This window comes from Rattus norvegicus, chromosome X (genome assembly GCF_021556685.1).
Source record: "Rattus norvegicus strain SHRSP/BbbUtx chromosome X, alternate assembly SHRSP_T2T, whole genome shotgun sequence".
Taxonomy (NCBI): Eukaryota; Metazoa; Chordata; class Mammalia; order Rodentia; family Muridae; genus Rattus; species Rattus norvegicus.
In genome coordinates, this window is record NC_141554.1 from 50,162,004 (window position 1) to 50,174,581 (window position 12,578).

Here is a 12,578-nt window from a genome sequence, read left to right on the forward strand (position 1 = left end):
ATTTAAAATGTGCTCATTATTTGTACCAATTGAGTAATATCATTAAATGTACTCCTGTGCCAGAAAATTATAAGTCTATAAGGAATTTAGAAGGATTAGGTGCCAAAATACCCAGTACAGTATTTGTATCTTTTTAGCATCACACAAAACCAAAATTCCAAGAACTAAGACCTCTCTAGACCTTCCATGGTGTATTCCTTCAGTCATTTCAAACACCATAGGGCTTCTCTTGTTTTCTGCCTGCTCACTCTATGTTTACATCTCCCACACTTACACCAGAATACATCAGGTTTGCTTTGTCATCATTCTATTTCTTAAACTAAGTCTTGCAGTGATTATTTAATGTCTGTCTCTTATTTTGTCCTGTTTGGGAAAATCAACTTTGTTACAGAAGCACAAATCTTATATGCCTTATAGTCAATTTAATGTTTGCACTCAGAGGTACAACCTACAGGGATGGCCTGAAAAAGAAAGGAGAGGAGGCTATTAAATATTTTTAGTAATATGTTGCCTTTGTCTTGTGTAAAACATGTAGAATATGCTCTTTAATTGAGTAAATATTTTTAATACATAGAGATATGTTTTCATGTAGCTACATTGCTGTAGCTAACCAATTCTTAATCAAAATTTCTGGAATTCTTGTATTTTCCATATCCATCAGAAGTTTTCCAATTTGTTTGAATTATGGATTTTTCCTTCTCTTCCAAATCTGCTGCAAAGAAGAAAAAGGGGGAATCTACTAATGAACTGAGGAGAGATATTTCATACGACTTTTGAGTATGTAACTTAATAATTGGACACTTGATCATTTGTTTTATTATGTACTCAATAAAATGGTTGTGTATGTGTATTAATGTTAGCCCAACCATATATTTATATGGTCTAGGAATGTGTGGTTATAGTTCTATGGGAGAAAAAGGTTGTCAGTGTTCACCAGCTTGTAAAAACCTAGTATGAGAGCTTCAACATCTAAATAAATGATGAAATGAAAAGAAAAAGTATGAATATCACCCAACATGCTTAATTCTAATACAGTGACTATCCTACTGACTGGGTTTCCCGAACTCCTTCTGTTCCTACGAATAGTGGATTAATAATTTTTAAAATATAATCCATAAGCCAAAATAAATGTCTAACTCTGTTACTAAAAATAAATAAGGCCACGTAACTTAAGTATTTTAACTTAACAGGCTGGTAAATCATCAGAAAAAAAACCATATTATACTTAACTCAAAAACGGGACTAAGATATTTATTTACTAATGGGACATCTGTATCCAGTGGTCAATGTACCACTTATCAAACTTGGGACCACTGGACAATATCACTATTGTTTCCAACTCTACATTGTCCAAAAAATGTCAGGCACAGTGTTCTGCACTTAGTCTTCTATCAGTGAACTAAGATAGGTTCCTCACTGTTAGACTCGAGAAAAGCCCTCCAAGTCCTACATTCGGGATGTCCCATTCACAGAGACACAGAGAAGGAGATCAATATAATAAACAAGAGGTTTACTGATCCAGTGCACTGATGTCATTCTGCAGTCGGGGCAGAGGCAATGCCCAAGAAAAAAGGCACACCCTTTTTATACCTTTTTTTTTAATTTTTTTTATTAACTTGAGTATTTCTTATTTACATTTCGAGTGTTATTCCCTTTCCCAGTTTCCGGGCTAACATCCCCCTAACCCTTCTTTATGGGTGTTCCCCTCCTCATCCTCCCCCCATTGCTGCCCTCCTCCTTTTCATACCTTTTAGGGGTACAAATTACATCAGCAAAGTTACAGTTTAAACTTATTGGCTAATCATATTGACCTTTAAATCTGTGGGCAAGTAAGTACATGACATACATTCAAGCTCCATCAGGGAGGTGGCTCCTGACAGGGAAATATCTTTGGCACTGCAGAAGGGGTGATGGAGAGTCCTACCCCTACTGTGGTTGCAACACTTCTTGAATAGGGTGCTTACTCAGCAAATTCTTGTGGAGCTCCCCAGCGAGTGAGGAGGGAATCCTAGTCACCTGATGTTTTCTAAGATGGCTTTTGTCTGCTTGGTTCCCGCATTCTACATCTACGGCTTCTACAAGTCAGATCTTTGACTAGCAGGTATTCATGTCATCCTTTCCCATGTCCCGCTTCCATGGCTCTTCATGAGAGACCAGAAGTTTACAACTTTTTCATTAACTCAGAAGCTCAAGAGTCATTTCAGAATTCACTGTCAATGCTGCATTGACAACACCCATGTTTCTATCTTGGCCCTGCCTCAGTTCCCCAAGCAGCTTTTCCCTCATCCCTGAGATGTTCCAGCAGTTACTGGATTGATCTTTGTGCTCCCGAAGCACACAGCTACAGAAGGAGGAGCATGTATGTGTGCTCCTGACAGTGATGTCAAGAGAGTATTTTGTAACTTGTTGTTCCTAAAGGCAAGTGAAAGAAGCTGTAAACTTCAAGTACCCTCTGAATGCTGTGGGTTGACAACTACATTTTACTAGGGACAAAGGAATGCACTAAGGGACTGGACTTCAAGGATAGCAAAGTGGACCCCAGGGGTCAGTTTATAACAATGACAAGAGTCCTATCTTGGAAGGGACTCCCCGTTCAGTTGCCAACCCAAAGAAGGGACCATGTAGAATGTCCTTAAAAGTGCCAAGAAGTGCTTGCTGACAGGAGCCAGATATGGGTGTCTACTGAGAGGTTCTGCCAGAGCGCTACTGATACAGATGAAGATGGTTGTAGCTAAACATTGGACTGAACAAGGGGATTCCAATAGAGGAGTTAGAGAAAAGAGAGAGGGTACTGAGGGGTTTGCAACACCATAGCAAAAACAGCAGTATCAACTAACCAAACCCTTGCAGAGTTTCCAGGGACTAAACCACCAACCAATGAGTACACATGGAGGGACCCATGACTCTAGCCACATATGTGACAGAGGATAGCATTGTCCAGCATTAATAAGAGAAAAACCCTTGGTCCTGTGAAGGCTTGTTTCCCCAATGTAGGGTAATTCCAGGGCGCTTAGGTTGGAGTGGGTGGGTTGGAGTGGGAGCATCCTTATAGAAGAAGGGATAACAGGGTGGAGGTATGGGAGAGAGGGAAAAGGTGATAACATTTGAAATGTAAATATATAAAATATCCAAGAAAAACAAAAGTATTTTAAAAAGTGCTAAGGTAGAAACATTCATGTGCAAAGACAAAAAGGAAGGAAGTGGGTAAGGTGAAAAGGAAAGGGGAAGGCAATAACCTTTTGTCCCTGAGGGCATTTACCAGCCAGGCTGTCAGTGTGTGCCTGGAGGAGGAAAGGGTGGTGTGAGAAGAGTTTTAACAGGGTGCAGGATGCTGGGCATGGAAACAAATGTGACTTACTGTGAAAGGCAGGGAGCATATGGCGAAGGTGTTGGTCAAAATGGCCAGGAGAATAAGGTGGTCCATCTCCTCTGCCACCGAAGTCCTTTCTCTTCTCCAGTGAGACCTAGGACCTCTCAGGCTACTGGCAGACAATCTGCAGTGGCTTCTTCTGCTCCAACGGTGCATGCGAATAAGGTTGAGGATGATGCTGATGTTGCAGGCAAGCACAGCCACGATGAGCAGCAGGAGCACCTTTGTGTACTGCTGAAGGTAGGCAGTCCTCTTGTGCTAGATAAAGAACCACGTCCCAGTGAAAAACTCCCAAAGTGGGGAGACCCTCACACAAGTCTCGGGATGACCTGACCCCCCAAGAACTCATGAGAGACCGTTCTTGCTGTAATCATACAAGATTTATTGAGAGGAAACAGCATGCTGGGGCCGAGACTCATATCCCACGCAGGGGTAGAGGAGTTCAACCCCGAGTAGCTGGGAGAAGGGGTATTTAAAGGAAGAAACTGCAACCCAAAGGGGGTTGGGAGGGCGTCATTGGAAAATGTCAAGAATACCAGTGAAAAATCACAAGGGGAAACTCCCTGTTTCTCAAGATGATTTTCAAGATTTTAATCTAACTTTTGTGGTCAGCCAGTTCCTGGAACAGAGTCACTGAACCAGCTGCTATAATTATCAGTTCTGTGGTCAGTCAGGTTCCTGGAATAGAGTCACTAAACTTGCTAACCTACATTTTGGGCTCTACACTGTTTGCTAGGGGGTCTGGATTTATCCTGGTCTTTCATCTCCCCACTTCTTCTAGTACCTAGTTCTAATCATAGAACTAGATTTCAGTATCTTCATAGTATTGATTTTTTTTACCTTGTAAAGCATGATATTGCTGGTGTAACATCAAAATCTGAACAGCACTCACTCTTTCTCTAATAAAGGTAACTAGATTATTTAATACACACGGACCTATAATCAGAAGCAGAAGCCAATTCAAGAAGGGTCCCATAAGGGAAGATATCAGAGTAGTCATTCAAGGAGATCTACTAAACCAGCTCTCAAACCATCCAACCATCCCTGATGCACTTCTCTGTCTCTCTGTCTTTTGTCTAACCTTTCTCTAAATTTACTCATGGAGTCTTTAATTACTCCTGAATGGTCTACATAAAAGCAACATTCTTCTTTTAGTGTAGCACACAGACCTCCTTCTTAAGGAATATCAGGTCTAATCTTCTCCTATTCTGAAGGACTACCTCTGAGAAGGAGGTTAGGGATTCTTGGAATTCAGCTAAAAAGTCTTTTTTACTCTTTCTATATCTAAGTCAATGGCAGCTCTCTATTTCCCATAAGACTTGTGTTGCAGGGCAATAGCAGATGTCCAGTAGCTGCCCCCGTAGCACCTAAACTCAGCCCTAAGATAATTGCCAGAGTAATTCCCAACTCTCTTTTGTGTCTTACTATGTTTTTAGCATCAGGATTCCAATCTGGACACTATCTGAACCAACACACAAAACTCATAACTACCTTTTAGAACTTCTAAACTTATACAGATTGTGATCCTTGTGGCACAGGCCCAAGAAGTGTTAGGAGTACTAACATATGCAATGCCTTCATAGTAAGGGTATGGTACATCATGTGCAATAGAAATCAAGCCTACCCCACACTTACGATTGGGGGACCTATCTCCATGGAACCCAGAGCAAGAATAAAATGCTTGTTTCCAAAGCACATTCCTCAAGTGGGCATTACAGCAAACCCCCAGTCACATCTCTGATGTACCCACTTATCTGACATGCAGATCCAGGGAGCTTTTTGAAGATCTGAGTGTCCCTCTAGGTCTGAACTCCCAGTCCTAACAGCTAGTACTTGGCTGGTGAGGGCTGAGACTTAACGGATGTCGGGATAGTCAGCAGCACCAGGTTTGGTCCTTTCCAGCGAGGCTCCAGTGTCTGGGCTCAGTGTCATCGTATATAGACCAAGTCTCCGACCTGGAACTGGTGAGATGTCTCAGAGGTCAACGGGGCATAGGCTGCTGGCAGCTGTAACCAGACTTCTTTCTTTATCACCTATAGGTCTTTTAGCCTGGCATACAAATCATTATTACTATGACATATTGGTTCAATAACATCATCTAATACAGTAAGAGGAGCCGAAGCCCCATATAAGATCTCAAAGTGGGTAAAACTGAATCTAGAAGGGATATCATTTTGCTCTGAAGAAAGCAAGAGAGGAGTGCCACCCAATCCGCACCAGTCTCCATGGTCAATTTGGTCAGGGTCTCTTAGAGTTCTATTCATTCTTTCTCCCTGTACTGAGCTTTGAGGTCTATAGATGCAATGTAATTTCCAATCGACCTCTAAGTTCCTGGCAATACCATGGCTTACCTTGGCAATGAAAGCAGGGCCGTTGTCTGATCCAATTTCCTTGGGCACTCCAAAGCGGGGTAAGATTTCTTCTAGTATCTTCTTGATGATTACCAAGGCCATCTTTTGCTTGGTGGGGAAAGCTTCTATCTATTCCTGAAAAGGTATCTATAAGTACTAGGAGATACTTGTAACCATATTTTCCTGGTTTTATCTCAGTGAAGTTCACTTCAACTTCCCACTAAACTCTTTAGGTCTCTTTGCCCTGTTTGTTTGCTAAGCATTCACTTTCTGACATACCTTACACTTTTTCTACTGTCTCTATTACATATACCTTAACTACTTGGATAATCTTCTTATCCCCTAAATGAGTCCATTTGTGTATTTGGCAACGTGAGTCTTTTGTTTGTTCTCTGGGGAGTATAGTTTTCCCCTCACGTGTGCCATTGTCCTTCCTCTTCTAAGCAATTTGGGCCTTTTCTTCTGTTGTACATTCTAAGTGAGGGCATCCCTTAGTCCAATTCCAGTTCTCAGTGGCTGTCTCTTGCAGGCCTCCAACCAGGATAGGGTCCTGCATAGCCATTTCTTGAGCCACTTGATCTGCTTTGTTATTGCCCCATGCCACTGAATCTCTTCCCTCCTGATGTCCTGGGCAATGAATAATATTCACAGTTGCTGGCTTCATCAGGGCATCTAAGAGATGGCAAAGGCATCTGCACTGATGTGCTGGGGGATAGAAGTTTGTCCATCCCAGATGACATTTGTGTTGTTCACCATAGCAGCACCCACTCATCTCTGACATTCATGAAGAGAACTATTCCTGTCTGTAGAAAAGGTAGCCTCTGCTTTCAGCAGGGGTCGATCAGTCAGTGGCAGAGGTCTTTCCTCACCCATGGGCTTCTGCCAGTACATGACACTCATGCTGTGGTGGCTCCAGGTCAGGATTGGGCAGCAAGGTGACCAGATTGCCCCCAACCGATGGAGAATCTAGTCCATGTCAGCTGACCAGTGGTCCCATCCTCTGGGACATTCCATTCAAAGGCAAAGCAGTTTTGACTTTGGGGTACCCAGCTCAGGCAGAAGAAAGTACCTTTTAAATCTAAAATGGTGTGCCAAAATCTAGAAGGTGGCAAAGAGCTCAAAGTGTAAGATTTAAGCTCAGTAGTGCAGAAATCAGCCACTCTACCATAGTTTAAGTCCTGGATTGGGTGATAATTGTTAGTGCCCAACTGGCAGGAGCAGTATGTTCCAGGCAGAATGGCACTAAGCCACACATCTCTCAGCATCAGGTACCAGTGCACTGAGACAGGGTCAGCCTGGGTCTTAAGCTCCACATACACAGTCTGCAGATATGCATACACATGACCTCATCCAGCCATTTCAGCCCACGCAAGCCATTTTGGAGAGCAAATTTCTCATGAGCAAGGGATAGGGGCAGTCAGGAATGACCATGAAATAGTGGGTTACCTGGCCCACACCAAGGTCCACTGTTCTTTGGGTATTCCATGAATATTGTTTGTTGCCGGTAGCTTCCTGTACTCAAAGTCTTTTGATGGACAATGGACCACTTGGGCATAGGAGCACAGAGTATTGGGCCCCTGTATCCACAAAACACTGGGTGGACTTCCCCTCTATCCTGGGGCAGTCTCTGACCCAGTGCCCTTTTTCCTTACAATAGGCACACTGATCTTTAGCCAGGAATTCTCTTCTGTTGCCAGGTACTGTTTTCCTAGTCTCTCTAACTACTGTGGCCAGTATAAGTTCCTCTCCTGTCTTTTAGCTTTCTAGCTTCTTCTTCTTTCTGTGTCTTTTCTTTCCTAGCTTCTTGCCCTTTTTGCCTTCTTTCTTTTTCACCCTGAACTACACTTCAACCTTACATTCTCTGCAACTCAGACTAACTCTCTTAGCAACTTAGCTTAACCCCTCAAGTTTATCTTTCTCTTTATATATTTAGCTAACTGGTCTATGAAGGCCACAGTAATGGGGCCTTGTGTTTTTTTTTTTTTTTTTTTTTTTTGCTGTAGGATCATAGGGCATGAACTGACGGAAAGCCTCCATCAAACGTTCCAAGAACTCTGAGGGGGATTCTGTCTGCCCCTAGAGCATTTCCCTTACCTTAGCCAAATTGGTGGGGCGTTTTCCAGCCCCTGGGAGACCCACCATTGGAGCCTGGCAATAGACCTGGCGCTCCCTACCATCAGGCATATTGAAGTCCACAGGCAGGAGTGAGGGCCTTCCATCTGAGTCTGGAACATTCTTTCTGGGCTCTAGTAGGATTCTGTATTTCCTCAGTAGTAAAGAGGACCTGTAACAGCTACTAACAAGCATCTCAAGTGGGCTGGTGAGAATAAAAGAAGTGAGTCCAGAAAATAGTAGTCCTTCAAAGAGGACAAATAGCATTCAGTCACACAGCTAAACAAGGGGTAGCATGGAAGTGGTGTCTAGTTTCCCTGCCCGATGGTGTACCCAAGGCCGCCCCCTTCTACTTCCACTTCCATAACAGTCTCAACTGGGGCCAAGGAGGAAGGTGGGGCATTAGCAGGCCCTGCCTGGGGCATCACAGCTGGCTGGGGAGCAAATGTGGGAGGGTAAGGAGGTGGGGGACCCAAGAGAAGCAGGTCAGACTGGAGGTGCGGGTAGATCTTCTTTTTATCAGGCTTATCCATCTTGTTGCGCATTTCATCTCCAGATGTTCTGCGAAGGGCCAAGACCTCAATCTTGTGGATTCCTGAGAGTGAAACAAAGTGCCGAACCCACAGAGGGGGAGAGAGAATCAGATCTTCCCAAACCAGGATGTAGGCAATCTGGTTGGGTTGGCCAGAAGGTCCCTGTTGAAAAACCTTACTCTCAACTCGTCTCACCTGCTCTAAGGTCTGCCACTTAGATCTTTCTACCTCCACAGATAGATTGTGAGCCCTTGTTCTAACTTCAGTCCAACAGTAACTGTTCCCATCATCTGTTTGTCACACAGAAAGACAATCAAAAGATTAACAGACAAAAACAGAAGTGCGCACAAAAACAAAACACAAGTGGATGCTGCGAGATCACCATAAAACTGAACTGATTCAGATGGGAGCTTCTGTGAGCTCACCAAAGACAGATGAAGGGGAACGGATTCCACTTCTCTCCTCCTTCCCAGCCAGAGACAGATGAAGGGGAGTTGATTCCACATCATTCCTCCTTCCAACAGCATTCTAGGGTGTCCCCTATGAACCTTCTCCTCCTGGACTGTCTTCCAGGGCTGTGGCCTGTGACGTCCAGCATGTCTGCTCATCACAGCTGTAAGCCCCTCACAGGACCCACAGTGACCAATGAGGGGGCTCCAACCTCTCTCCAGGCCCCAGAAACAAACCGGTAAAGCTCAAGACAGAAAGTAACACAGAACACAAAACACAAAACACAAACTTTGCTCGAGCATACCTCCGAACCTGGCACACACAGACACAGGCTAATGGATGTCCATCTCCACCTAGACAGACAAAACCACTCCAGAAATACAGACAGCTGGGAGGGTGTATAGTTTTTCCAATCCAGGAGAACTACCGTATCCTCACCAGCACCCAGACAGGAATCTCCCAGGTGTCCCTGGGGTCCCTCCTGACCTCCTGGGACATCTCCCAAGGCAGCAGTCGATGATCTTCTGGCACTTCTACCGATCACACTCTGAATTTCCTCCCAAGACTTACATCCACCATTTCTTCCTGAGATGTGAGTGACTGCAAAACTGAAAGTACAGAATCAGAATTCAGCCAGCACAGAAATACAAAGACACAGACAATATCTCACCTCCAAGTGGGTCTTAGGAGATGAGTGTGGTCGCCGATTCAGGACGAGCCCCCAAATGAAAGACCCCCAAAGCAGGGGGACCCTCACTCAAGGCTCAGGATGTTGCGACCCCCCAAGAACTCACGAGAGACCGTCCTTGCTATAGTCACATGAGGTTTATTGACAGGAATCAGCATGCTGGGGCTGAGACTCATATCCCACGCAGGGGTAGAGGAGTTCAACCCCGAGTAGCTGGAAGAAGGGGTGTTTAAAGAAAGAAACCGCAACCCAAGGGGATACGGAGGGCGTCATTGGAAAATGTCGAGAATACCAGTGAAAAATCACAAGGGGAAACTCCTTGTTTCTCAACACTGTTCTCAAGATTTTAATCCAATTTTTGTGGTCAGCCAGTTCCTGGAACAGAGTCACTGAACTGGCTGGAGTAATCATCAGTTCTGTGGTCAGTCAAGTTCCTGGAACAGAGTCACTGAACTGGTTAATCTTCATTTTTGACTCTACTCTGCTTGCTAGGGAGTCTGGATTTATCCTGGACAATACTGGACATACCCTTGTATTTGAACATTGTCAGGGAACAAAAGAGCAAGGAGACCCCATAGATGAACAGGCAGCATTGCCAAGCCCCTGCAGTGTGAGAAGCATAGCTTGCAAAAGGGTGCCTGATGGAGAGGTAGTGTTCCAGGGCCATGGCAAAGAGTATGAGCATTATGGCCAAACTAAAGAAGGTTGTAGCAAAGGGGAAATAGGCATGAGTGAGACTTTCAGGCGCCAGGGCCACCAGGGTCTTGTTTCTCAAATAAGAAGCCACCACCACCATGCTGATAAGGCAGGTCCCCAGCAGGTTGGCAAGCACCAGTTCTGTTACCAGCATGTGGAACAAGTGCGAGTGAGGTTTTCCAGAGCCCTCTGCAGAGAACAACGCTGAGCTGATGGCGCTCTCTTGTCTGAGTAGAACCACTGAGGACTGTTGTAATCTTACACTTGACTAGAGTCATTGAAAGAATTGCCCATGGTCTAGGGTGTGGAGGAGAGATGATCTCTCCTCCAGGCAGGTATCAGAATGTAGGAGGGTCTTGGGGCCCCCGTGCTCCAAGGCACAGTATGGAAATGAGAGTGACTGAAATCCAGAGCTCCCTTCCAGCCCCCAATTCTCACCAAGTGCAATCTTGCTTAGGTTTTCTGCTGGTGTGCATGGTGACCTCTTTTCTACAACATCCTATTACCCTCTATTTTCTTGTGCCTCACCTGCCATAGCCAAGGCTGTTTGCTAGAGCATGGAGGAGCAGCTATTCCTCCTATAGCCTTCCCAAGTCAGGTTCAGTAGTATCATCAGGACAAGCAATTTAGTTTGCCTGAGAGCTGTTGCAGGGGCCCAGGCAGGACGGAGTGGAACCAGTGCCCTCTGCTTCAGCTCTGAAGTCTTTAGCCCTAGCAGAAGGTTGGGAATCAGCACAGAATAATAAATCTGGAGTAACAGGAAAGCAAACTAACTCACCAAACTGAAGTTAAGAGTGTGTAAGATTCAAACTTAAGGACAAAGGCTGCCTTAGTCAAACACCAGGTGGAATTTAGGATAACACCCTGTTCCAGTAAATGAGATAGCCACCTTTAGCAGGGGTCCTTCACCACCCCCTCTGCATGCCAAAGATATTTCTCCATCCCGGGCCTCCAGGGAATTCAAAGGACAATAAACAGCAAAGAATTAAAAACACAATAGGCCCCACCAATGAGAAATAACCAACTCATGCTGTAACCTAAAGCCTATACCTTGAAACAGTGTAAAGGGTGTGAGACTTTGTTCTTCCGGGTCACCTGTGTCCCAGGTACAGGGTCACCCCAGTGTACTGGATTTATTAAACCTCTTGCTTATCGCATATATTTCCATCTCCGTGTTTTCATGAGTGGGACCTCCAGGATGTAGGGCTGATCGAGTCCTACAAGTCCATCCCTGCAAGAAGTTAAGGACAGAGGGACAAAGACATCAAAACAACTTGAAGTAAGAATATGAGGGAGGTTGCTGTTTTCCTTTAAGAATATTTCTTTTCCAGGAAGATACCCAACAAAGGAGGGACAAAAACAGGAAGGAAGTGAAAAACAAACCTTTCCATCCAAGGAATGCAATCATGTACATCACCGAGTGGACTGTTGTTGGAGTGCTTTGATTTTGTTATCAATATTTTGTCTTTCTATGTCAATACTATAACAAATAACAACTTGCTTAAGCAATCTTAAGAAAAAAATATAGGAATAATTCTTGTAATCCTCTACAGTCATGTTTGTAGCCCCAGATGGAAAAAAACTGCATTCAAGTGTTCTCTCCTGAAGCTCAGTCTGGAAGAAACTGTTGATAGCTTGTTCACATTCATCTCTCCACAGTCAGTCAACCATGAGGGCCCACCAGAAGGATTTATTCTGAGAGTGTGTTGTGAACTGACCAGTTTCACAATGGAGCTGACAGAAATAGTTGCTTATCATCTGTTGTCATAGTTACAGAGTATTAAAACTGTACCAATGTTCCTAAATTTCCTATGTCCAGCATGATAAACAATGTATGCAATGATATCTACTAGAAAAAGCGTATTTCATGCAGGACAAAAAGACTGTCCTGGAAAGATTTGCACAGGAGTCTGATAAAAGGAAAAAGCAATGAAAAGATTATTTATGGAATACATCTTGCTTCTGATAACTTAGCTCACCATCCTTCTGGCTTGGGGACCGGAGGACCGAGGGTTTTCTAGTAAAATAAGGCAACTATAGCTTATTTGTGAAGCCTATAGGCTCATTTCCCACAGCAGTAGCTATCCACTCCACTGCTAAACTCTGTAGAGCATGGGTGGAGTGTGTGTGAAACTGTTCTAGTTTTCTTTCAAGCCAAAAACTGAAGGCCAGTAGCACCCTCAATGCTGCCACCCAAAGTGCCATCTCCATCTTGTGCCATCTCATCCCACGTGGTTGGTGGAATGAGAAGGACATGCAGGCTTTGATGCTCTTTCCACTGTGTTTACTTTCCAAATGGTTTTATACCCTTTCTGTTTTCATGTTCCCCTTATAGCAAAAGCCTCTGTGGCACTATTTCTATGTAATTGTCTCTAGCT

At 44.2% G+C, this 12,578-nt stretch overlaps 1 pseudogene; it reads right to left on the minus strand.

The window, feature by feature from the left end:
• Positions 1-422: 422 nt before the first annotated feature.
• LOC134484124 (prostaglandin E2 receptor EP2 subtype-like) lies at positions 423-10,735 on the minus strand (annotated as a pseudogene).
• Positions 10,736-12,578: the final 1,843 nt, after the last annotated feature.